Genomic DNA, 27,808 nt, shown 5'->3' on the forward strand with positions numbered 1-27,808 from the left:
ATATTGCTATATATGCATCGGTTTCGAATTGTGTCTTCGGTCAATAGTTGGGTTGCCCGGCTCCTGCACTTGCTTCCTACGTTCCGCTTTGTTCGGCTAGGCATGCAAAGGGATAACCACTAAGATTGTGCTTCCAGCTCACATGGTTAAGCACCTTAGTGGAGAAAGCCGAAAACTGACTGTCACAATAAGCGTAAACTGGTCAGCGATCCGATGACTGTGTTAAATGACGGGCCATTCATAACAATGGCCGAAGTGTTTACGGCTTGACGTCGACTGTCGCCGAACACTACCGGGGGCTATTAACTGCCCTCCCAAACTAAATCCTCGATATTTTGCTCTTACATTAGAGCTGAGGTTTCATGATCATACTTAGCATGACAACCCAAAGAAAGGAACCGATAGCGGGACTATTTTCTTTGGAAGACATTTCTTATGTTGAACAGTAATACAACATATCTCTCTGCGTACCTTTGTTTATAAAACCGTATGGCCAGATTGCCTTGTTTGTCGTAAATCTTTGCCCTCATAAAGGCTATATAAAGTAGGACAAACACTCCCCGGCTACTAGCCGAGGAGGTGGAAGCCGATGGTCGGTCAACAAAGTTTTGTACAATGCGGATCCGAGCATTAAGGATGTAAAGTACTTGGATACATAGAGTCATTACACATAATTTGTGATTTTACTATGGATATTGATCCTTAATTCGGCCACCAGTGCCTGCATTAAGGCTCGGGGGCTACTAGGCTTCGGGCTTATTAATTACAAATATTAAAGGGGCACATCGATCCCCTGATCTGGTGTTGCCACCCGATCAGTGTCTCGGGGGCTACTACCTCACCTGTCCAATGCAGAAAATTTTAAGTGCAATATAGTTTCCGAGGAGATTATGATCCTCAGGTTGGTCGGCCGCACCCAACTTGAGTCTCGAGGACTGAGCATGCCGCTTTTTGTATCCCGAAGTATTCTGCCGAGCTAGGACTTGATCCTCAGGCCGATTTTGCAAATCAACCCGAGTCTCAGCGGCTACTGGGATCAGTGGTCTTACATCATCCTTCAAGTGCATCTCGGGTTTTAAACTGATACACACGTTGAGGGTTACTGGCTATATATCTCGGCAGATAATAAATTGCACCAATCAAAAATATTGCCAAAAAATTGGCCCACAGTCGGGGTGGTGCACCACCTCGGAAGCAGTCCGACATAAAGCTCGGGCGCCAGTGGCTGGCTCCATAGAGGGCATTTCTAGCATAAAGCTCGGCTAAACTCCTTCAACTTTTTTGGACCAAGATGATCTATGACACCTTGGATATAGTCCGGCGTTGGAGCTTGGACACAGTCCGGCGTTGGAGCTTGGATACATTTCGGCGTTAGAGCTCGGAAGCAGTCCGGCATTGGTGCTCGGCTGCAAAAGATACCTCGAATGTAGTCCGGCGTTAGAGCTCGGATGCAAGAGGGCACTGCCTCCCGGGAACAACTTCAAACCCGAGGTGTGGCATAAAAATAACAAGGCATTGATAAAGGCCGGAAACTTAAAGGGGCTCCTCGGATACCCGACGTGTAAACTCGTTGAATGCATTTCGGCGATCCTCAAGATGGAAGATGAAAAGATTTATTGAACCAGTTTTAAAGACCGACAACCAAAGATGAAGAACAATTCGGAAGAACTGAGGAGCGTCCCTAACTTGAAGACCGGTTCAGGGGGCTACTGATGGTGTCCTGGACTAGGGGGTATTCACCACGTCGTCTCCCGATCTGTTAGATTGTGCCGAGGACCCTCATGGCCGTATACTCATGGGCCAGTTCGGACAGTTGCCGCATACATGGAAGATTCCACAAGACTTGGTGAGCAAGACAAGGACTCCTCCCCATCGACGTATTCGGCTAGGACTCTTGTTATCCTAGGCCTCTGGTGCATTATATAAACCGAGGCCAGGCTAGTCGATATAGACAACATACAATCAGACCATAGGCTAGCTTATAGGGTTTAGCCTCTCCGATCTCGTGGTAGAACAACTCTTGTAATACTCATATCATGAAGAATAAATCAAGCAGGACATAGGGTTTTACCTCCATCAAGAGGGCCCGAACCTGGGTAAAACATCGTGTCCCCTGTCTCCTATTACCATCCGCCTTAGATGCATAGTTCGGGACACCCTACCCGAGATCCGCCAGTTTTGATACCGACACCCTATCTTTCACTATGTCTGATTAAAACTCCATACCCATAAGTATTGCATGAGTGTCAGCAATTGTGAAAGATTATATGATAGTTGAGTATGCGGACTTGCTGAAAAGCTCTTATACATTGACTCTTTCCTATGTTATGATAAATTGCAATTGCACCAATGACTGAGATTATAGTTTGTTAGTTTTCAACGAAGTTTACGATTCATACTTGAAATTGTGATTGAATTATTACTCTAGCATAAGAGATTATATGACAAGAATTATATAAGTTGATGTTCTAAGAATTATCATGATGCCCTCATGTCCATATTTTATTTTTGTCGACACCTCTATCTCTAAACATGTGGTCATATTTTTTGATTTTGGCTTTCGCTTGAGGACAAGCGAGGTCTAAGCTTGGGGGAGTTGATACGTCCATTTTGCATCATGCTTTTACATCGATATTTATTGCATTATGGGCTGTTATTACACATTATGTCACAATACTTATACCTATTCTCTCTTATTTTACAAGGTTTACATAAAGAGGGAGAATGCCGGCAGCTGTGATTCTGGGCTAGAAAAGAGGCAAATATTAGAGACCTATTCTGCATAGCTCCAAAAGTCCTGAAACTTCACGGAAGAGATTTTCGGAATATATAAAAAATACTCAGCGGAAGAAGTTCGCCAGGGGGGCCACACCCTGCCCACGAGGGTGGGGGCGCGCCCTACCCCCCTGGGCGCCCCCCTACCTCGTGGGCCCCCTGTTGGCCCTCCGGTGGCCATCTTCTGATATATGAAGTCTTTCTATGGGAAAAAAATAGGAAGCCATCTTCTTGGACGAAACTCCGCCGCCACGAGGCGAAACCTTGGCGGAACCAATCTAGGGATCCGGCAGAGCTGTTCTGCCGGGGAAACTTCACTCCGGGAGGGGGAAATCATCACCATTGTCATCACCAACGCTCCTCTCATCGGGAGAGGGCAATCTCCATCAACATCTTCATCAACATCATCTCCTCTCAAAACCCTAGTTCATCTCTTGTATCCAATTCTTGTCTCCAAGTCCGGGATTGGTGCTAGTAGGTTGCTAGTAGTGTTAATTACTCCTTGTAGTTGATGCTAGTTGGTTTAATTGGTGGAAGATCATATGTTCAGATCCTATATGCATATTAATACCCTTCTGATTATGAACATGTTTATGCTTTGTGAGTAGTTACGTTTGTTCCTGAGGACATGGGAGAAGTTTTGCTATTAGTAGTCATGTGAATTTGGTATTCGTTTGATATTTTGATGAGATGTATGTTGTCTCCCCTCTAGTGGTGTTATGTGAACGTCGACTACATGACACTTCACCATTGTTTGGGCCTAGAGGAAGGCATTGGGAAGTAATAAGTAGATGATGGGTTGCTAGAGTGACAGAACCTTAAACCCTAGTTTATGCGTTGCTTTGTAAGGGGCTGATTTGGATCCATATGTTTCATGCTATGGTTAGGTTTACCTTAATACTTTTTTTGTAGTTGTGGATGCTTGCAATAGAGGTTAATCATAAGAGGGATGTTTGTCCAAGTAAGGGCAGCATCCAAGCAATGGTCCAGCCACATCCCAAATTATCAAAGTACCGAACACGAATCGTATGAGCATGATGAAAACTAGCTTGATGATATTCCCATGTGTCCTCGGGAGCGCATTTCTCTATATAAGAGTTTGTCTAGGCTTGCCCTTTGCTACAAAAACGATTGGGCCACCTTGCTGCACCTTATTTACTTATGTTACGTGTTGCTCGTTACAAATTATACTATCACAAAACTATCTGTTACCACTTATTTCAGTACTTCCAGAGAATACCTTGCTGGAAACTACTTATCATTTCCTTCTGCTCCTCGTTGGGTTCGACACTCTTACTTATCGAAAGAACTATGATAGATCCCCTATACTTGTGGGTCATCAATGACCCCAAAGTTTCCATCGGAGAAAAGATAATAAAAACGTGCATCAACCCCTATGCATAGATTACCCCAATATCGCCGTGGGATTCCGCGAGTTGAATGCCATAACATATATCAAGTGAATCAATAAGATACCCCAATTGTCACCTCAAGTATTCATACCACAAGACATATATCAAGTGAATATTCAATCCGGCAAGACAAAAGTTCAAAGGGTAAAGATTCAATTCTTCACAATAAGAGTATAGAGGGGAGAAACATCATATGATCCATCTATATTAACAAAGCCCATGAAATAGATCACGAGAGGGAGAGAGATTAAACACATAGCTACTGGTACAAACCCTCAGCCCCGAGGGTGGACTACTCCCTCCTCATCATAGTGGCCGCCAGGATGATTCCCCCCTCCGGGAGGGTGCCGGAACGGGTCTAGATTGGTTCTCGGTGGCTATGGAGCCCTGCGGCGGCGGAACTTCTGATCTAGGTGGGAATATTTGGGAATTTATAGTGCAAAGAGGGGATGTGAGAGGCCACCGAGGTGGGCACAACACACCTGGGTGCGCCAGGGGGCGCCGGTGCGCCCTGGTGGGTTGTGCCCCCTCGGGGCACCCCCAGGTGCAGCTATGGCCCATTGGGTTCCTTCTGGTCCAGAAAAATCTCCATAAAGTTTCGCGGTGTTTGGACTCCATTTGATACTGATTTCCTGCGATGTAAAAAACATGCAAGAAAAAACAATTGATACTGGGCACTGGGTCAATAGGTTAGTCCCAAAAATGATAGAAAGTTGCTACAAAATGATTGTAAAACATCCCAGAATGACAATATATTGGCATGAATACTTCATAAATTATAGATACGTTGGAGATGTATCATCTCATGAGGTTCGTCTTGAGTCGCCAGAAGGTCATCATGACCAGCAAGTTGAGTCGCCCCAGCTAAATGAGCTGGCAACCATTCAAACTGATCTATCTGACATGGTGAAAAACCCTGACCTGCCAAGCCATGATCCGCCAATCCCAAAAGTCAATGATGAGGTCACCTTCACTAGAGAGGCCTTCAATGCTCCAAAAATCTCAAATATTATAACAAAGCTGATGATCAAGGACGAGTTGGTGAGGTCTGAAAAAGAAAAGTCAAAACTAATGCTGCCAAACATTGAAGTCTCAGCGCGACCGAACTTCATGAAAGTTATTTGACTCGCTAGCAATGAGCCGGGACATGGAAGCCAGCTTGGCCAACTTGATGAAGAGGAAATATGAGGTATGAAGAAATTTCAGTCTTTGCAATACTTATATATCCTTGTGTAACCCAAGGGTCGGGTTATCATACGAATGATAAGCCGGTTCTTTAAAGACAGATCTTTAGTAAAAACACTATGTAGCCCCCAAGGGCTGGCTCATCTTCATGAAATGAGTCGGGTCTTCTTTTTTATCTTTGAAAGAAAAAATGACATGCATTAGCCTCCCAAGTGTCAAGTAGTGTGCTTGCCGCTGCTTGGGACTTTGTAATATGTAAAATTTGCCTTCTATAGCCCCCAAGTGCCGGGTCGTGCATCCTCCTCGGCTCAGGACTTAAATGACTTGTAGCTGTCTTGTTTGTCTGTTTTTCAGGAGACTTTGAATACAGCCGAGTCACAATCTTCAGTTGAAGAGCTGGAAAAAGTCTGGGTGGCCATCGAGAAGGAACGAGCCGCCTTTGATACTGAAAAATCCGCTTTACTCAAACGTGCAAAAGATGCTGAGGGGCAACTTAAGCCGGTAACAGAAGAACTTGATGGGTTGAGCATATTGTACAGAAATAGATCCTTTAGAGATGGCTGACGAGTGTCCACAATTCAACGAGGATGGTAGTGAATTCACGTCGGAGGATTATGCCCGTTGTGTGAAGGAGACCCGTGTCTTGGTGAGTCAACTGGTTGAAAAATCTCAACTTGAAGAAATACCAGGCGGGTTATGGGGAGGATAACACGCGGGTTCCACCACCAACCTTTGAACCCTTTGATTTGACTCCTCAATGGAGTAAGCATATCTTTTCCCCTGATGTCGACCCATCACCTATCATGCATCATGACACCATTTTCCAAGTGTAAACAACTACTGACTGGAATCTGGACAACCTTCAGATCAAACATGTAGAACCGATAATCGTTAACTGCCGATGATCGGGAAGATGTTAACCCGGAGGGTACGGAGGCCGGCTTGCAGGAGTAGGGTTCCAAAATACTTTGACTTATTTGAGCCCTACTGTGGCTGCGTAATATGATAGTACAAACTTTGGTGTCTGGTGGTGCCTTCATGCACTTGTTGAAACTTTGGAAAGACTATTACTAGTGTGGTGCGTCTTTTGACCCACCCAGTATCCTTGTAAAATATTTGCTTTTGAAGTAATGTCATGGCATATATGTGTGAGCCGCCTAATAGTTGACCCTGATCTGGATTAAGTCATAAGTAAGAATCAGCACAACCAAGTTTGTTAATAACCCGACGACTCATGGTCGTAATGAAACTCTATGATCAAAATAAACTGGTGTATTAATGACCCGGCGGCTCATGGCTAATTGATGATCAAAAGAGATGGTCATGTAAAACATATAATTGTGTATAAACAAATAATTTATATAAACACATAAATATAAATATTATGTCGGCTTTTGAGGCTCGACAAAGAGACCGGCTTTCGAGGCTCGAGTCTTGTTTCAATGAAGCTGGCGTGATAGCCTATGGTTTGTCCTAGCTCTCTGTAGCCCAGCTCTCACATGACTTAAGCCAACATTTTATCCTTGATGAGTTCAGGGTCATAATAAAAAGTGACTGTCAAGAGTACGCCGGGTCTTCTTGGCAGATGAGCATCAAGCGAACAGGCAGGTTTAACCATGTAATATAATGGCATATGTCGGGTCAAAAGAGGGATGTTAATAGCGAAACTCGATGAGTTGGAAGCCCCCAAGTGACCTATGATCAAAGAATAAAGACTCATACACAATATTTTGGACGAATCGACAGAGACTCCAAGTTTTGGGGGTGCCGGATCATAAAAGATATATACACAGGTGTATGTACATAAGTTGGAGCTAGTAGCTCTAAGTGTAATAATGACGAAGATGATCAATGTTCCAATGCCTGTTGGTCTCCTCCTTAGATGCACGCGACTTCTTTTGTTCATGTATGTCAATCAGATAATATGACCCGTTGTTAAGGTTTTTGGTAATGACGAAAGGCCCTTCCCAAGGAGGTGAAAGCTTATGCATACCGGTTTGATGTTGAATTAATCGAAGCACTAAGTCGCCCTCCTTGAAAGTTCGGGTACAGACTCTACGGCTATGACAGCGACATAGATCTTGTTGGTATATTGCTGATCTAGACGCTGCGGAGTCATGTTCCTCCTCTAGATCATCGAGGGAATCCCGTCGAGTCTTCTCATTATCTGCTTCAACATAAGCCGCCACTCTATGGGAATCATGGCGAATATCGCTTGGGAGCACTGCTTCAGCACCATAAACCATGAAGAAAGGTGTATAACCAGTTGATCTATTGGGTGTGGTCCGTATGCTCCAAAGGAAAAAAAAGGAAGTTCCTCAACCCAACAACCCAGAGTACACTCAAGGGGAACCATGAGTCTTGGCTTTATACCTCATAAAATCTCCTGGTTAGCATGTTCTACTTGGCCATTGGATTACGGGTGTGCCACAGAGGCTACATCAAGCAAGATATGCTATTGCTGGCAATCAAATTCATGGCTCGTTTGGAGAGATTGGTCCCATTATCAGTGATGATGCTATGTAGATAACCGAAGCAAAAGATCAACTTCTTCATAAACTTGACTAATGTTTCTGCATCACAATTACTGATAGGCTCTGCTTCAACCCACTTGGTGAACTTATCAACAACCATGAGAAGCTAAGTTTTCTTGTCCTGGAGCATTTAAACGGACCAACCATATCAAGCCCCCAGACTGCAAAACGCCAAGTGATGGGAATCATCCGAAGCTCTTGAGTCGGCATGTGAGCCAGTCATGCAAACTTCTGACATCCATCACACTTATGCACGATGTCTTCAACATCTGCATGAGCCGCGAGCCAATAGAAGCCGTGTCAAAAAGCCTTTGCAACCAATGATCTTGAGCCAGCGTGATGACCACAATCGCTAGAGTGAATCTCATTAAGGATCTCATGGCCCTCCTCGGGGGAGACACAATGTTGAAAAACACTAGTGATGCTTCATCTGTGCAACTCACCATGAACAATGGTCATTGGTTTGGAATGGCAAACAATCTGATGAGCAATAAGTTCATCCTCAGGGAGCTCGCCTCGAGTCAGATAATTTAGATAAGGAACCGTCCAGTGAGGGGTAACATGAAGAGCCACCACCAATTGTCCCTCCAGGTTTGGTATAGCCAGATCTTCCTTAGATGGCAGTTCCATTGAAGGATTATGAAGGACATCAAGGAAAACATTGGGAGGTACCGACTTATTGTAGCGCCCAAGATGCGATTCTATGCCAATCATGTGATGAACTCATGATCGGGGCATAATCGCATTTCGAGCGCATAGCAAGGTGGATATCATTACAACATACCATGTACTAAATAGAAGAGAATACAAGATAAATGATTACACTTGCCACAAGCTACAACTTGCATACAATAGTTCATCAATACATAGCAATCATCATACATAAGAGCAGGATCCGACTACAGATGAAATCAAACGAAAAAGAGGAACGGCATCAACCCTGCTAATCCCAGGCTCCCTGACACAGAACCGAATCCCTTCATCGAAGAAGAAGAAATCCAAAAGCAATCAAGCATCGCTCTCATGTCAGATCATCGCATTACCTGTACCTGCAACTGTTGTTGTAGTAATTTTGAGCCTCGAGGACTCAGCAATCCCATTACCATGGGTATCAAGACTAGCAAAGCTTAATGGGTATGGAATGGATAAGTGGTGAGGTTGCAGCAAGCGACTAAGCATAGTATGGTGGCTAACTTACGAGTACAAGAATAAGATGAGAAACTACACAATGGTCGCAAACTAGTAATGATCAAGAAGTGATCCTAAACTAGTTACGTTCAAACATAACCCCATTGTGTTCTCTTCTTGAACTCACTCAAAAAGAGACGGTAACGGTTACACACGCAGTTGGTGTATTTTAGTTGAGTTTACTACAAATTCACTACAACCGGATATTAACAAATTCCCATCTGCCACATAACCACGGGCATGGCTCTTGAAAGTTTAAACCTTGCAGGGGTGTCCCAACTTAGCCCATGACAAGATCATGATCCATGGAGACAATCCTCCATTGCGAGACCCTCTGATCAGACTCGAAATCCCGGTGCACAAGACATTTCGACAATGGTAAAACAAGTCTAGCAAGACCTCCCGACATGCCGACACCCTGATAGTAGCTGCGCGTATCTCGTATCAGGCCACGATGGATGAGCGACGCGTATAGGTGCCAAAATACCCCAAGTTGCCAAGGTGCGGCCCCGCACAGTGCTCTAGTTTGGGGCCAACAACATCAGCACTGGCCCCCCTGTATTAGGTTGAATAACGAACCGCGGGTAGCGCTAACTCCCTATGCATCAAGTTTATTATCATGTTTAGTTATTAGGTTGGGCAAATGGTAAAACTAATGTTGGGCCTTGCTAGAAGAGTTTTATTCAAAGCAAACTGTCAAGAGGGTCCCATAAACCTCACCGTGTTAGGGACGCAAAATTAAGGAACATAACACCAATATGACGGAAACTAAGGCGGCAAGAGTGGAACAAAACACCAGGCAAAAGCCGAGCCTTCCACCCTTTACCAAGTATATAGATGCACTAATTAAGTAAGAGATATTGTGATATCCCATGATATCTATGAATCCATGTCCCAACATGGAACAACCTGCAACTGCACCTGCAACTAGCAACGCTATAAGAGGGGCTGAGCAAAGCGGTTACATAGCCAAACAACGGTTTGCTAGGATGGTGGAAAATGGTTAGAGATTGTTTCATGGCATATTGGGAGGCTTGATAAACAAGTGGTAGGTAGCTCGACATAGCGATAGCATCGAGAAAACTAGCATAGCAAGGATAGTTGTAATATCCAAGTTGACGGTCATCTTGCCTAAAATCCTGCTAGGAAGAAGATTGAATCCATGAAGTAGACGAACCAACGTAGTCGAACGGATCCCCACAATCGCAACATAACCGAAACTATCAAGGGGAAGCGCAAACGGAAAGAAGCAAACATCATGGCAAACATACATATCATAACCATGGCATGATGCACAATCAAGTATGATGCATGTCTGGTTTAATGAGGCATGGCATGGCAAAGTGCACATTCACGAAACAACACATTCATTTATTTAGTTCTCTCCCATTTATCTACCCAACAACATTAAATGTTGTTAAGCATGGCAAGAGGTGAAGCATAAGTAAACTAACTATTTAGGAAAGTTTAAATGAGGCTGGAAATAGCAAACAACAATTCCAGAAAATCCCCATGTACAATTATTGATTTTGGTACTGTTCTGCCTAAAAAAATTTCAGAGTTGTTAAACAGGAAAATGAAGTGCTACAAGTTAATCTATGCATTTTTCTACCCCATTTACATGTAATGTTTATTTAAAATGGAGGTACCATTATTTAGTTATGAACTAAAGCATTTTAAAATGTCATTTAAGCAAATTAATTCAAACAACACATTTAAATATTTTAACATGGATGAAAGTTGGAAATTATGAAAGTACATGAAATTCTAAGAATTTTACATATATAAAACATTTTAATTCGATGCACCGTTAATTAGTTATTATATGCATGAACATGAGGGCAAATCTGTAAATATGCAGAACACTGGATAATTAGCAAATTCGTCCTACCGGGAAAAAACATTACGGGCCGAAACTGGCTGGCCCGATAGGAGCGTGGGCGCTAGAGGCTCACCCAGTGGGCTGGCCCAGTTGATGGATGCAGGTCGAGCTACCTGGATGAGCGAGCTGCTGTTGCTCTCTTTTCTGAAGAAGAGAAACACCAGCAGGACCCTAGTGATGCAGAAGACGACACGGGGGGTTTCAGTCGAGGATGACGGAATCCAGGCACGGAAAGGGAGGATGGCCAGCGACAAGCTCCTTCGTGAGGATCCATGGTGGCCGGATCTGGTCATGTGAGGTCGAGGAGGAGCGGATCCAGGCACTGTAACAGAGAGTAGAGAGAGAGGGGGTCGGTGAGACAACGGAAGCTTTGGGGAAGAAGAGACAGGGGAAGGGAGCAGGTGCGGCGAGGACGACCTGCTGGTGCTATTCACCGGCGGGACGACGGCGAGGGTGGAGCAAGGCGGAGGCGTGGGAGATGAGGTGGAGGTCGGGGACGACTCCGTGCAGGGGGCATCTCCTCTCGATGCCAGCGGCTCGATGCAGAGCAAGAGGATGCAGGAACATATGAGGCAAATGGTCGCGGGCACGACAATGGCTTGGACTCTGGCGGGGCTTGCTAGAGTCGAGGAGGAAGGTCTCCAGCGGCGGCTCACTTTCTCCGGCGAGGCTTGGAGCGTAGGAAGCGGCGGGAGGAGCCCGACGAGGTGAGGTGGTCGTGGACGAGGAGGCTGTGGGCTCGGACATCGGTAGGGAAGAAGCAGAGGGCTCGGAGGTGCAGCTGCTGGCTCCTGCGGGAGAGAGAACGAGAGGTAACAGAGAGATGTGAGGCACGGGAAGAAGAACAAAGGAAGAGAAAGGCAGGGGCGCGAGGTCCGGCCTGGTCCATCGGCAGCGGTCGCCGGAGGAGGACGGCGGCTAGCTACGGCCAGAGGAAGGAGGAAGTCGTTGGGCGGCGGTGCGGTTGGCCTTCGATGGATTGAGGCAGAGGGCTCGGGCGAGGAATAGGAGGAAAGTGCGTTGATTTTTGGATCGGGAGGGGAACCCGAGGTGGATGAGGAGCGTCGGCGGGGAGGGACGAACCTCCTAGGTTTTAGGGTTTGGCAAGATTAGGTATGAGGTTGATTTATATATAGGATAATGCGAGTGGGTTTAGTCCGTCCGATCATAATCGGGCGGTCAAGAATAAATAGGTACAGAGTCCAAATAAGAAAACGGAGATGTTTTAGGTATGTTTGGGGATGATCCGAATCCAACGGCGATGACTGAGCGGGTAAGGTTCGGGGAAGTTTCAAACGCGCGGGGTTTTGTGCACTATGCAGAGAGGCTCAAACGGTCGGACCACAAAAGAACAGTAGGTCTCGAAAGGGACAACAAGGCAACCGGGAGAAGCGGGAACTACGAACAGATGCAAGTTTTTGTGAAAACATGCAGATGCAATGCGCATGATGTGATGATGAAATGCAACAAGAAAATAAAACACATGGCGACAACGAAAACATGGAAGGCGTCTGGAGCGTCGGCCTCGGGTCGTTACACTTATGTTGAGAACCGAGTCATGATAATGCACCAGCCGCCTCGTTGAGCCGCCTGTCAATGTGATCCACTTGATAACCCTTGAAATGACCTGCAATGTTAGTTAGTGCCTGTCGATAAGCCTCCATTAGGGGGTCCTTAGAGTCCCACTTGCTAGAAACATGCTGAGTAACCAAGTCTGAGTCGCCCAAACATCCGACTCAGCTAAGACCCGTCTCCATAGACTTCCAGAGGCCATGGAGGAGAGTGTGACGCCCGGATAATTAAGCTACAGTGATCCCATGCTAATGATGCCACGTCACCTCGTTTATAGTTGCTAATCTCGAGTTAGTTCGAAACCGATTCAAATTCAAAATCAAAATCAAGCAAACAATAAAAGATTTTCAAATATTAAAACTAAAATGTTCAATAAATAGTAGATAAATCAGAGGCTATGATAAAATTGTATACAACATTATTGAAATGTGATAAGTGACTTAAACGACCTCAAACAGTGGCTGAAAACATTATTTACTAACCTTTTTAATAATAAAAAAAATAAATATGAAATGATAATTACCCCAAACTAGTTTTTGGTGGTAGGATATATTGTGATGTGAATTGTGGGCCAACTCTCATATCTTACAAAACTCATATGGTGCCCAAACAATTAGCCAAAACAGAAAAGGAAATAAATAAAAGAAAAGAAAATACATAACAAAAAAAAAGAAACCCCCCAGGCTAACTGGGCCTCGGCCCAGCCAGTGGCCTGCCAGGCCGGCCCACTCCCTCCCCTGGCCTATAACCCCGTGGGGGCACCGAACCCTAGCACGATCCCCATTCCCCCCCTCGCACTCCTCTCTCTCCCTCCTCTGCCCGATCTGGATCGGGGCAAACCCCCCCACTCCCCTCGCTCCTCGCACTCCCCCGCTGCCCACTTTGCCGACGGCGCTCCCCGACGCTCTCGTCGTCTCAGGCGCCGCCCCGCCATCGTCGCCTTGACCCCGTCGCGCGCCTCCCCGTCCTCGCCCCCTTCCCGATCCAGAAATGGATCAGGGCTCGACCTCAACGCCGTCCGATGCCGCCTGCCGGAGCCACCTCGCCGGAGCCTCTCCGCCTCGATCCCCGTCGCCCCGCCGCCGTCACCATCGCCACCGCCGCCCAGCTCCCTCCTCCTCAACCCTCCATCCCAGCGCCCCCCCACGCTCGGCTGGTTCTGGATCGGGGAGGGGCCCGATCCCGCGTCGCCCCGCACCCCCGATTCCGTCGCCCGTTCCGCGACGGCCTCGCATCCTCGTCCTCCTCCCCGAGCTCCGCAGGACGTCGTGCTCGTCGCACCGACGCCAACCGCCGCCGCCTGGAACCGTCGTCCTCATCCCCACCTCGCCGGACGGCCTCGACCTCCCCCGGCTTCACCGAGCCCTCCACGAGCTCCGCTGTGAGCCTCTCCGACGACCCCCACCTCCTTCCCTCACCGCGCCTCCGCCCCTGGCCTCCTCCTCCTCCTGCTGCCTCAGGCCGCCGTCGTTCGCCACCGCGTGCGCGCCCGCTACCACTGCCCATCTCCGCCTCCCCCCCCCCCCGCTCGCCGCTGCTGCCCGCTGTGGGCTCGGCCGTGCGCTTGCGCCAGTCGCAGCCGCTGCCGCCCTTCCCCGTGGCAGCCCCGTCTTCTGCCACGGCTCCGTCGCGCCGCCTAGTCCGCTCCCCGGCCGACGCCCCATGGCCCGTGCCTCGCCGTGCCTCGTCTCCGCTCGCCGTGGCCCCGACTGGCTACGACCAGTTCGGGCGCCCCGCAGCGCCCCAGCGCTCGTGCCCGCAATGGCCATGGGCCTATGACAGCCGGGCCCCGCGGCCCCAAAACGTTTACAAAACAATATAAATGTTAAAAACAAAGAAAAATAATAATTAAATAAATAGAATTAATAATTAATTAATTAAAGAATTAATTAACTTAACTAAACTTGGGTTAATTAAACCAAACAATTAATTAAACTAATTAATCACAATTAGATTAACCAAATAACTAATTAAACTAACAGCTGTTAGTTAATTAAATAGTCAATGACAGTGGGGCCCACCCCCTAATTAATCATGTTTAGGTTAATTAAAATTGGTTAATCAAATATGACACTGACAGGTGGGACCCATGCGTCAGGTTGACCTGGTCAATTGCTGACGTTTTCTGGATAATGTTGATTAAATTAAATAAATAAATCCTAAAAATGATTTAAATCTTTTAAAATTTATATAAAATAAACCGTAGCTCGGATGGAAAAGCTTTGTACATGAAAGTTGCTCAGAACGACGAGACGAATCCGGATACGCAACCCGTTCGTCCGCCACACCCCTCTAACCTATCGAACTCGCAACTTTCCCCCTCCGGCTCCTCTGTCCGAAAACGCGAAACACCGGGGATACTTTCCCGGATGTTATCCCCCTTCACCGGTATCACCCACTACCGCGTTAGGGCACCTCTAACGCCGTAACTTGTCTTGTCATGCATCACTATGCATATGCTTGCATTATATTTATTGTTTCTTCCCCCTCTTCTCTCTCTAGACACCGAGACCGACGCCGCTGCTACCCCGTACGACTACGGAGTTGACGACCCCTCTCTCTTGCCAGAGCAACCAGGCAAGCCCCCCCCTTTGATCACCAGATATCGCCTACTCTTCTCTATACTGCTTGCATTAGAGTAGTGTAGCATGTTACTGCTTCCCGTTAATCCTATACTGATGCATAGCCTGTCCTTGCTACTACTGTTGTTACCTTTACCTGCAATCCTAATGCTTAGCATAGGATGCTAGTATTTTCATCAGTGGCCCTACATCCTTGTCCGTCTGCCATGCTACACTATCGGGCCGTGATCACTCGGGAGTTGATCACGGGTATATACTATATGCTTTATACATGATACATGTGGTGACTAAAGACGGGTCGGCTTGTGGAGCACCCGCGAGTGATTCACGGATTGGGGGCTGAAAGGACCTTTGTCCCAACGGCCCTCTGTGTGGATCTTTGAGGCGGAGCGACAGGGCAGGTTCCGACCACCTAGGAGAGAGGTGGGCCTGGCCCTGGTCGGCGTTCGCGGATACTTAACACGCTTAACGAGATCTGGGTATTTGATCTGAGTCTGGCCATTTGGTCTATACGCACTAACCATCTACGCGGGAGTAGTTATGGGTATCCCGGCGTCGTGGTATCAGCCGAAGCCTTCTTGACGTCAGCGACGGAGCGGCGCGCGCTGGATTGGACTGGAACGCCACTAGGCTAGGTCTGCTTCCGGCCGCCCACGCAACGTGCAGGTGTGCTAAGGGCGATGGGCCCAGACCCCTGGGCGCTTAGGTTTAGACCGGCGTGCTGACCTCTCTGTTGGTCTAGGTGGGGCTGCGACGTGTTGATCTTCCGAGGCCGGGCATGACCCAGGAAAGTGTGTCCGGCCAAATGGGATCGAGCGTGTTGGGGTATGTGGTGCACCCCTGCAGGGAAGTTAATCTATTCGAATAGCCGTGATCTTCGGTAACAGGACGATTTGGAGTTGTACCTTGACCTTATGACAACTAGAACCGGATACTTAATAAAACACACCCTTCCAAGTGCCAGATACAACCGGTGGTCGCTCTCTCACAAGGCGACGAGGGGAGGATCATCGGTTAGGATTATGCTATGCGATGCTACTTGGAGGACTTCAGTCTACTCTCTTCTACATGCTGCAAGACGGAGGCTGCCAGAAGCGTAGTCTTCGATAGGACTAGCTATCCCCCTCTTATTCCAGCATTCTGCAGTCCAGTCCACATATGATACCCTTACTCCATTTGATACCCATGCATATGTAGTGTAGCTTCTTGCTTGCGAGTACTTTGGATGAGTACTCACGGTTGCTTTCTCCTTCTTTTCCCTCTATCCCTTCTACCTGGTTGTCGCAACCAGATGTTGGAGCCCAGGAGCCAGACGCCACCGTCGACGACGACCCCTACACCGGAGGTGCCTACTACTACGTGATGCCCGCTGACGACGACCAGGAGTAGTTAGGAGGATCCCAGGCAGGAGGCCTGCGCCTCTTTCGATCCGTATCCCAGTTTGTGCTAGCCTTCTTAAGGCAACCTTGTTTAACTTATGTCTGTACTCAGATATTGTTGCTTCCGCTGACTCGTCTATGATCGAGCTCTTGTATTCGAGCCCTCGAGGCCCCTGGCTTGTAATATGATGCTTGTATGACTTATTTTAATTGTAGAGTTGTGTTGTGATATCTTCCCGTGAGTCCTTGATCTTGATCGTACACATTTTGCGTGCATGATTAGTGTACGGTCAAATCGGGGGCGTCACAGAGAGCTTATTACTCAGCTGCATTGTTAGTAGAGGGAAACATTGTTCTCAAGACGTAACCAAATTTTATCACCTCCTGGGGAGGATAAGATAACTCCTGCACCCGATCCCTCCATCTATCTCGAACCATCAAAGTGAATTGTCCAGTAAGTTTTATCTGGCTTCTCTTCAGGAACTTGAAGTTCAGTCCAAGCGTTGATGAAATCCACCAGTGCTTGGGGCTTGATGGCTGTTCGAGGCACATATTTCAAGTGATGTGGCCCAAGCTCAATTACCCACTTAGCAATCCTTCATGTGGCTTCCCTGTTTTGGATGATGTCTCCCAACGGGGCAGAGCAAACCATAGTTATTGCATGTTCTAGAAAATAAGGCTTCGGTTTGCGACTCGCCATGAAGACCCCGAATACCATCTTCTACCAATGTGGATATCTCTGTTTGGACTCTGTCAAGACTTTGCTGATTTAGTAGACTTGCCATTGAACATGATATTCCTTCCCTTCCTCCTTGCACTCCACTTCAACTTCAATACTTACCTCTTTGTTATTAGCGGCAATGTACAATAGCATGGGCTCTTTGTTTATAGGAGCAACCAAGATGGGGTGGCTCAGCCAACTGCTTTTTGAGGGCTTCGAAAGCGTTGTTAGCAGCATCGCTCTAGACAAAGTTATTAGTTTTCTTCAAAATCCGATAAAAAGGTATGGCCTTCTCATCCAGACGGCTTATGAGCCTGCTCAAGGCGGCTATTTGACCTACTACGCCGGCACTGCACATCATTGATATTGGTCGACTTACCTAGGGAGGTCACTGCTTTGATTTTCTCTGGGTTGGCTTCAATTTCTTGTTCAGACACCAGAAAACCCAACAATTTGCCCGCTAGAACTCCGAAGACACACTTGGCCAGGTTAAGCATCATATTGTACCGCCTAAGGTTGTCAAAAGTCTCCTTAACATCATCCAGCAAAGTCTCCTTATTTTGAGACTTGACGAAAATATCGTCAACATAAGCATGAAATTGCGCCCAATCTGATCGTGAAAACAATTCTGTAGGCAGCGCTGATAAGACACCCTGGCACTCTTAACCCCGAAAGTCATCGAGACATAGTAGAAAGCCCCAAAGGGTGTGATGAAAGCCATCTTCTCCTGGTCCTCAACAACCATCTTAATATGATGACAACTGGAGTAAGCATCTACGAAGCATAAACTCTCACAGCCGGAAGTGGAATCGATGATCTGATCAATGTGGGGGAGGGCAAATGGGTCTTTGGAACAAGCCTTGTTGAGATCTGTATAATCCAAGGTTGGAAAAGGCGATAGGCGTAAGCGAGGCGGTTGGCCTTCGCGTAGTGCCTAGGCGGTGCTTAAGCGTCCTAGGCACGGCCTAGGCAGTAATATAGCTTCTACTATCAGGGTTATTGGGCTTACTATATGTGTATTGATGTTAATTTAGGCCAGATAAATAAGGTAACTACCAGCTACTACCATTTGAATGTGTCATGTTTGGCATTTTAGTGCAATATGGCATGATTTCTCGCTTGGGTAAACAATTTGTTGCTTGCCCTTCCTAGACTTCCATTTATGCCCTAGGTGAGGCGTTTGGCCATCGCCTAGCGCCTAGGCGTGCCTAAGCGCCTCCTAGGCACTGCCTTTTCCAACAGAGGTATAATCAACACACATACGCCAAATGTCGTTCTTCTTTAGGACAAGCACTAGATTGGCAAGCCACTCAGGATAAAATACTTCTACGATGAACCCGGTAGCTAGGAGCCGTGCCACTTCTTCCCCAATAGCCTTGCGTCTCTCCTCGTTAAAACGACAGAAGTATTGCCGGACTAGTTTAATATTAGGATCAATGTTAAGGTGGTGCTCAGAGAATTCTCTCGGTACACCAGGCATGTAGAAGGTTTCCATGCAAATATGTCCTGATTCTCATGGATGAACTCGATGAACGCGCTTTCCTATTTGGGATCCATGACAACCCCAAATTGAACTACTGAGATGAGTCGCTGGGGAAAAAATCAACCTGCTTTGTGTCTTCAGCTGACATGAACTTGAGGGGCGGTTCAGACTCTGTGGTGGGCTTTTTCAGACACGTCATGTTAGCCGGATCAATGTTGGATTTGTAGAATTGCAACTCCTCTGCTGTACCTGCCGACTCAGCATACTCTATGTCTCCTTCTTCACACTCACGAGCGATCTTTCTGTTCCCATTAACTAAGATAGTACCCTTTGTCCCAGGCATCTTGTGCTTGAGATAAACATAACATGGCCAAGCCATGAAATGAGCATAAGCCGGCCGCCCGAACAAGGCGTGATAAGGACTCTTGATCTTGACCACCTCAAATGTCAGAAACTATGTTTTGTAATTATACTCATCACCAAATGCAGCCTCAAGCTTGATTCGGCCAATAGGGTACGCAGATTTTCCGGGAACAATCCCATGAAAATTGATGGAGGAAGATGAGAGTTGCTTCTATGACAAGTTCATATACCTAAAGGTGACATAGTACAGAATATTGATACCGCTACCTCCATCCATGAGTACCTTTATGAGATTATGTCCACCAACCTGGGGTGCCACCACTAAAGTCAAGCCACCAGGGTTATCCACCCGTGGCGGGTCCTCAGCCCTAGTCCAAGTGACCGGTTGTTCTGACCAATTCAAATACTAAGGAACTACCAGCTCAACCGGATTAACAACACGTTTCTGAACCTTGCTGTCCCGCTTGCAGGTACTAATGGTAAAGACATGATATGGTCCACTACTTAATTGCTTAGGATTGCTCTGAAAACTTGTCTTGTTGTTCTGATGTTGATTGCCACCTTGGCCATAATGTTGATTTCCACCATGATTGCCAGACCCCTGATACACAAATGATGAGCTGCCTGAGCCTTCATAACCCGGGTTGTGATAGTTACCTAATGAGCCGCCTCCTGGGAAATTTCAGGCGCCAGCTCCTGGTTGTCTAGGGTTGCCACCACCAACGCCAGGATGATTCTGGTGGACTTGATTGCGATAAGCCTGCATTATATGATAGTTCTACCAAGAGTGCCTTGCCGACGTATCCGGGGTCCTATGCTTTGGACACAGACCTTTGAGGTCTTCCTCGAAATTATGAGATTTATTAGCATTGAATGACCTCCGAGAATTATTTTGCCTCTGGCCCTTGAAACTAGTGTTGGTGCTAGCGACAAGATCTGAGCTGCCCTCTAGGTGCTTGCACTTTCCATCATTGTTCTGACCACCATGGTTGCCATTGTGACCTGGGTTACCCTGCTGATGACCTTTGCCGCCACCATTCTTCTACTCCTTGTTGCTCTGATCGTCATTCGGGTTAGGATCTTTGGTGGTGTCTGACTCTGCATACCGGGTCACGACATCCATGAGCTCGCCCATGTAACCGTCCCCTTGAGTCAACCAAGCTATTGAACGAGGGGGTCAAAGTGGCAGTTCTTCTGTAGGATCAAAACGGCTTGAGCTGCCTATATGCCATCCGAGGAGTGGATGATATCCGTGACCCGGCGAGACCAATGATGAGTTTGACTCGCCTTCACGCTGAACACAATGCTGCAGATCAACAATCATCATAGGACGCTTACAAGGCCCCCGGAAGTGTTTGATGAAATGCGCTTTCAACTCTGCCCAAGTGTTGATGGAGTTCGGAGGTAGGTTCTTCAGCTAGGTACGAGCCGGTCCTTCCAGCATCATCGTCAAGTATTTGGCGCAAATCACGTCGCTGACATCCCGCATATCCATGGCAATATCATAACTCTCGTTCCAGGCCGCCGACTCTAGGTCAGGTGTGTAGTTGGAAAGCTTCCGAGGGCATTGAAATCCATAGGCATACACTCGTTGCGCAGAGCTGACACCAAGCACAGAATCTCAATGGTCCGAGTGCTTGACCCGACACATTGTGAAGCCAAGGGGGTCATAGGAGGTGACTGATAAGCCCCGCATTAGCAGCTTCTGCTTCCCGTCATGCCCGGGCTGAGTCAATGATCTCCTAAGCATCCACAGCCCCCTTCCTGGGTGGATCATGCTGTTGCTCATGTATCCGCCAGGCATTTTTGGAAACAGCCAGTGACTCGGCATGGCGACTCTGGCTGCGGCTTGGGTGTGGGGTAGAATGGAGCCGGTGCTGAATGTAGGTATAATTCGCCTGTTCAGCGGCTGCTATTTTTAACAACTCGATGGCATGCAAAGCCTCTTGTTCCACGGGGGTAGCACCCATGATCGGAAACCTTGTAAGATTGGCAGCCTCTACCACTAGGTTATCAACAGGGTTATAAAAGTGACCAGCTGGCGTCACGAAGCAATCAGGAGTCGTCCAGATGGGCGGCGGGTTTGGAGCTAGCTGGTTCGGGGATGGCCCGCCATCGCCTTTTGTGGGACGACCCGGTTCAATTGGGATATAACCGGTGTCGCAGGAGAGCTAGGCCCTACGCCTTCCATGTTGGATAAGCGTCTTCCCTTAAAGCCAGGGGGAGGTGAGTCTCATGACGTCTCCTGTGGACCGCCTCAGAAGCGTGTTGACGAACAGCCAGGCACCAAGCCTCTGTCCTCAAGCCCTCGGTTTCCTACTGAATATGGGTCTGTAACTACGTCATGCAAGTGTTCTCGACATTGACATCCTCTTGAGCCTTGGCTATCTGCTCACGGATCTTGGCCACTTCATCATTGTGCCCGACCTGATTCTCCGGCTTCAATGGCGACTCGAGGAGCGTCGTTGAAGTGGTAACTAACTCGGAAAGAACTTGAGTCGCTAGTTTAACTAGGCTAGATGCGTTCGCATTAGTCGACGATGGGTCCGTCCCATTCACGGCGCCCGCAGCTATGGAGTTAAGAGCTGGAGTGGTGCCAGCCATATAGATCGTGGTCCAACGGGCCGACTCATGGTCAACCGAGGCCGACTTATTGTCGGACCAGGCCCCAAACCAGCCATCGTACAAGGGGCGAATCGACTTTGTATCCCTAGCCGATGACTTGCCATTGGAGTAGGCAAGGGTGTCGCCGCCCGACATCGAGTTGTCTACGACGTCGACCACTTGGGTAAAGCCAACAAAGACGTGATTCTTACCGGCTTCACCCCGGGCGGGGTTCATGCACTGAGGCGACTTGATAATGTCAGTGCAGATGTCTAGCTCAAGTCCCGATTCACCAATCTTGCCGATGAAGATGTGGATCTTGCCAAAGGGGACTGGGTACCCATACTCAATTGAGTCCGCCTCGGGGCCCCAATGGTTGGCAGATCCTTGTACCCAACCATATCTTTATCTGGGCCCTGGAAATCTGCAATCATGGTAGCAAAATCTGGCATATCATCAAAGTCGTCGGTTTTGTCTGTGTCGTCCTCTTGGTTTTTCCAGTGGGAGTTTTGGCTTGTCGCTGTTCCGTTCGTAGCTTGATGTCTGAGCCCTAACGTTAGATTCAACATCCTTGTGACTCTTATTGGGGTTTGACACCCCGCTACCCTGGTTACCAATATCCATGACCGGCTCTTCACCGTGTCTTCTCCAACATGTACATCCATCCATGAATCCCCATTTAAGTAAGTGGTACTCAACATGTATATCTTTACGTGACCCCGTATTGGTACAATCGCTGCATGGACACATGATGCAATAGTCATTACAGGCTCTCTTCTTTGTCCTTTCAGCCAAATCGATGAACTCCGTCATGCCACTCATAAACTTTGAGTTTCTCCGATCCTTCAGCCATTCAGATCGTTCCATCTATGCCACACGAGGGGTAAGTAAAAAACATTAATAAATGGATTAATTGATGACCAAAGATGAATGCATAAATCACAAGATTTTATTTTCATAATTTACGAAGTGCACCCCATATTGTTATCCAGCCATGCGATGACACAAATTAACGACCAGTCAATTTACACACAGAGTATAGTACTACCCTTATGAATTGAATACCTTAATTAAGTCACTCAAGTAAAAGCATACCTTAACTAATTAGCCGCGTGGTGACCTCCACCCAACAGACAGAGAAGAGCAATGCCATGGAACACCGAGACAACAGGGTTGAGGAGCAAAGCTTAGTGGGCAACCGCCTGAACTTCAAGCCCTACTATTCCTCCAGCGAACACGAGGGATGTGCCGCCGACCGAGGATCGACCTCGTATCACGCCGCCACTGTCGACCGACTGAGATTGACCTACTATTCGATAGCCGCTGCCTCAGCTGCCGCCCCCATCTTTATCTGAGAGCAGTTTTTTTTACTTTTTTGATGAGTATCCGCATAGCGGTGTTTACCCTAAGTATTAACTTAGTAATCGCATCCCCGTATGTACCGGGTAGTAAATCGCATATGGTTATGTCACGGGAACCGTTTCTCACACACGTTGTCTTATCACATAGTTTGGTGTGTAAATCGTGTGTGAAGTTGTAATAATGAACACAAATGATTTGTACAAACTATGCGCCGTATACAATAGAGTGCGATAAGTAGTGCCCGACCGTTATCATATCCCCACAGTTTCTCCATTTCCCCCAAATACCTAGATAGCCTCCAAATCCCTAGCCCCCAAATTCTCTCGCATGGCACTGACATTGGGGGAATGTGAACGAGTGGTGCTGATGGTTTCGGAGCGGCTGCACTGGCTTGTGTCATTGTTCTCACCAGCGCGATGGGCGGTGCCGGCATGATGGCATTCACCGCCGAGCACTTGCCTAAGGTCATCAGAAGGCCGGTATACTATGGATCCAGATCGTCTTTTTGGCGCCAATCAATCCTGATCTTTTTTAGCATGTCCAAAGTAGCTCCCTACTCAATCCGTCCTAAATGACCCCCTCCTCCACCCAGGAAATATGACTCTAGTCTCCCGCAACATGAGTTCGACTCTGAGTTTTCGCCAGTGAAAAGTACCAAAATCTGAGTTGTGTGCACGAAGACACTCCCGCTCGACGTGTATTCCTAGAGGTATTTGACATTGGCACACCATTTCTCTATTGCTCCTTAGAGATTAGTGCTAAGTTCGTCATTTAAGTTGAGCTACTGCCCCTGCTCATCCTGAATACTATTTAACATTGGAAGGGATATGAGTCTTGTGCCTTTGTTAACTGGTTGAATGACGAAATGCATGGCAGGGCTTGGAATGTTATCACCAATGTCGCAGAAGATAACGTAAATCTGAAGAATAAACTGACTGATTTGGAGTGTACAATCACTACGATGAAGCAAGAAAGAATCAATCACAGGCAACAAATGAAAGCAAGAGCCAAGAAGGAACTAGCATGGGTAGTTGTAGTTGTCACATTAGCCATCTTCTATCCGCTGTTTGGAATGATAATTAGGGGTTTTGGTTGATAATTACTGGCTATATAAATAAGCAGAGCTCATCTATTGCTTGCCAACTATCCTATGAAAAATGCTTGTTTCACATTTGGATGGTCCAACCCGTGTGCGTAATTATCACATTGATATCTGCGCAACCGCCGGAATTTGGAGCAACTGGATACTAATAATTATGATTGATTATATTAGGATTCTAACCACCTGCCAAGGCACCAATATAATTCGTCAATCCCTGTCGGTGCAATGAACGATCACATTTGTTTCCCAGACTTATACATAGGCATGCTAGCCCCCAATGTCCAACACGAACATCCAAAGCAAGACCAAACCAGGAGAAGCAGCTCTTCGTGAAATCAAAGAGCGGACCAAGAAGACCAAGACAAACAAGAGAGTAGAGCACTACCTTGGGAAAGCCTTCTTTGCCGGGCAGGAGTTCCTGGGCAGATCGAGGCCGCCCCAAGGACGAATCCAAGACTTCCCCACCAGGCTTGCCAGGGCCGCCAAGGGTGAATCTACCTGCCAAGGCACCACCGCTCCACCACTCCACCTCGAAGTGACGCAAATCACTTATCAATGTGGTGTCGAGCCCCCAAGTTATTATGTGGCTTCTACTAAGCACGTGGTATCTCTATATTACCTTCACGTGACACCCGTCCAGAGGTGTCTCAAGTAGATAAGCAGAAGACGATTAAGCGGCACAGTGGGCTTGCCGGGCTGCATCCTCAACGTGGCACCTAGTAGTGCATGTAATGCACTTTGTCCTAACTATCATAGTTAGGTATGATAGCATTGTTATCTATCTAATTGCTAGATAATGACTGTTTTGCCATTGTGGTTCCCACTTGAGCTATAAAGGAGGGCCATGGCAACTTAGAGGATGATTCAGACCCTTCACACTTGTACACGCGTAGCTGCTCATCTCCCAAGGCAACATTGCCAGGCTCGAGTGTTGCGTGCCGTTGTGCTCCTCCACTCAATCTACCAAAGCAGGAGTATGGTTTTACGCCTCACGGCGTCCGAAATCTCGGTAAAAACCACCTGCATCATCCACTACAAAAAACATACACATCCGTGACATTTTGGGCCGAACGAATTTTTTTCTGTCATACTTATGACACTTCTATAACGATAATTGTGACAAAACCCGGTATCATGATAGATGTGGTGGGCTCCTACTTCTATGAAAAAAAATCATGACGGAAAATGGGCTTTTCGTCCTGGGCGGGCCAGAGACGCAGCTGCATGACATTCTTTGGGAGGTCCATGAAGGAAAAAACCATGGTAGAAGCAAGGGCGAGGAAAATATCAGGGAGTTCCCGATTACAGTGGGTGGTCGGGGGGCGAGCGATGCGTGTTTCTCTCATACATGTGCGAGGCGTTGGGCTCTAACTGAACCCGAGCGAGGCGTTCGCCTATTGAACCTGAGCGACTACACTACAGGCTACCTGTTACTGAACCCGAGCGATCGATCGTTGGCTATTAACTGAACCAGATCGAATGATTCATTCTCTACTGTCGGCGTTCTGGGAACGGGGGTCCCCAGACTTGCCTGCCTGCGGCCCGTAGCCTGGCTCCTCCAGTGACCCTATACGGCCCATCTTCACCAGCAAACACCCAAGACCCTCGCGAGGGGCCAAGCCTCGCGTGGCGGACGACGCAAGACCTCCTCAGGAGCGGCCTCACCAGGCTGGCTCGCGAGGATCAGAGAGATCAAGGCAAGGATAACCTCGCGAGGTTCTAATGATGTAAGCCATGAAGATCAAGACTAGGTGGGCGCCAGCGAGCAAAGTGTCCTCGTTCCATCTTTGGTGTTAAGGGGAAAGCGCAGGCGAGGAGTTCCGAGGCATCGGGCAAAGGTTTCCATATCGGTGCAACAAGACCAAGACCAGCAGGGCGGCAGGACGGAGGTTACCGTGGAGCCCAAGATGGCGTCCCCCCACAGCCTTTTGTCAGGATAGCTTGTACTAGCTGCCCCCCTTCAAATTGGCTGTTGTGGGATCCCTTCCCGCTCAATATTTGGGAAGAGGACTAGGGCCTCTATAAATAGGACTAGCAACCACCATAGCTAGGGATCTCATCGGATCTTGGATCGGAGCCATTCCATCCATAGCCTCACACAAGTCCGCCAAGCACAAGAACAACTCTCCTCAGGAGGCTGTTCTTCCCTTGTAACTGTTCATCCTCAGCCCAAGAGGCAATCCACCACAGCACACCACACTGGAGTAGGGTATTACACCACAACGGTGGCCCGAACCAGTATAAATCTTGTGTCTCATGTTCGTTGGGTCCGTCAAGCTAGGCCGTGAGATCGTTGAGTGTGCGAGCTAGAGAGGGGGGAGATCTTCGTGCGCACCCTAGTGTTCGAACCTCAAGGGTTTTGTCGGAACCCGAAATCCGACATTTGGAGCGCCGGGTAGGGCTGCACCAAAGCTTTCTTCTTCGTCGATCCACGCTTCATCACTCCAGCAAGCTCATGGCCGACGCTCGCCGGGCTCGCGTGGAGCGCCGGGCCGCTCTCGCCGCCCGTGTTGCTCAGATAACCCTCAGTAGGCGGGCCTCCCCTTTGTTCTCTGTCACCCGCTGCCAACACTGCCACCGGTCCGGCGGCAAACGAGCAACAAGCCTCTTCGTTGCATCCCTCCGTGCGCCGTGACGGCCACACCGCACGCCACCCCGTCGCTGACTTCGGCCGGCTCGTCATCTCATGCTTGCCGCGCACCCGCGGATGCAAAGGCCACGCTACTCATGGCACGCGAGCTCCTGTGCTACCGTACAATCGACGACCTCTATGAGGACTGGCTGGACCGCATCGCCGAACTCGTTAGCGCCACGGGAGGCTCTCCTGCACCATCCCACTTGCTGCCTCGCCCGCCCCCAGCTACTGGCGATGTGGCTCACGGAGCGCCTCCGCCTCCTCCACAACAAGATGGTGCCCTTGCGCTTAGGCGTGCAGCTCATGGTGCGCCTCCGCCTCTCCAATGTCAGGACGGCGCCCTCGCTCCAAGGTGTGCGGCCCCGTGGCGTGACCCACCGCGCCACGTGCCCACACACGAAGAAACAAGCTTCCAAGAGATTCCCCGTCCACAAGGAAACACTCCACCACACCCAGATCCACTGCGCCAGGATTGCTTGCTGCGAGAGGGCCATGCGCGGCGTGCCGTGGCGGCGCAGGGGCACCACGACCAAGCTCTGTCTCCACGACGGCCACAGTGGCGACGGCAGGCTGCCGCGCCTTCACTCCTGAGTTGCATAGCATCGTCTGGCCAGGCAAGTTCAAGCCAGATTTGCCTCCTCGCTACAACGACACCCCTGACCCTGCGGAGTTTTTGCAGCTCTATGAGCTGAGCATCGAAGTGGACTACAGCGACGAAAAGGTCATGGTGAACCGGTTTCCCATGGCTCTCAAGGACGGTTCCCGCTCATGGCTCCTAAACCTGCCCCCAGGCTCGATCTTCTCCTGAGACGAGATGCGCAACCGCTTCATCGCCAAATTTTTGGTCACTAGCAACCTCCCCAGGCCACGTAGGCATCCAGCGTGGCAAGGTGATGTGGCACAAGAATCAGCCCCGTCCGATTCGACGTTTTACATGGGCCAAGACCAACAATTCGGCCTTTTTACTGTATATTTTTTCAACTAATTTTCTCTAGCTACACGGGCTTGGCCCAACAATTTGGCATTTTT

The sequence above is a fragment of the Triticum urartu genome, chromosome 2 (assembly GCF_003073215.2).
Source record: "Triticum urartu cultivar G1812 chromosome 2, Tu2.1, whole genome shotgun sequence".
NCBI lineage: Eukaryota > Viridiplantae > Streptophyta > Magnoliopsida > Poales > Poaceae > Triticum > Triticum urartu.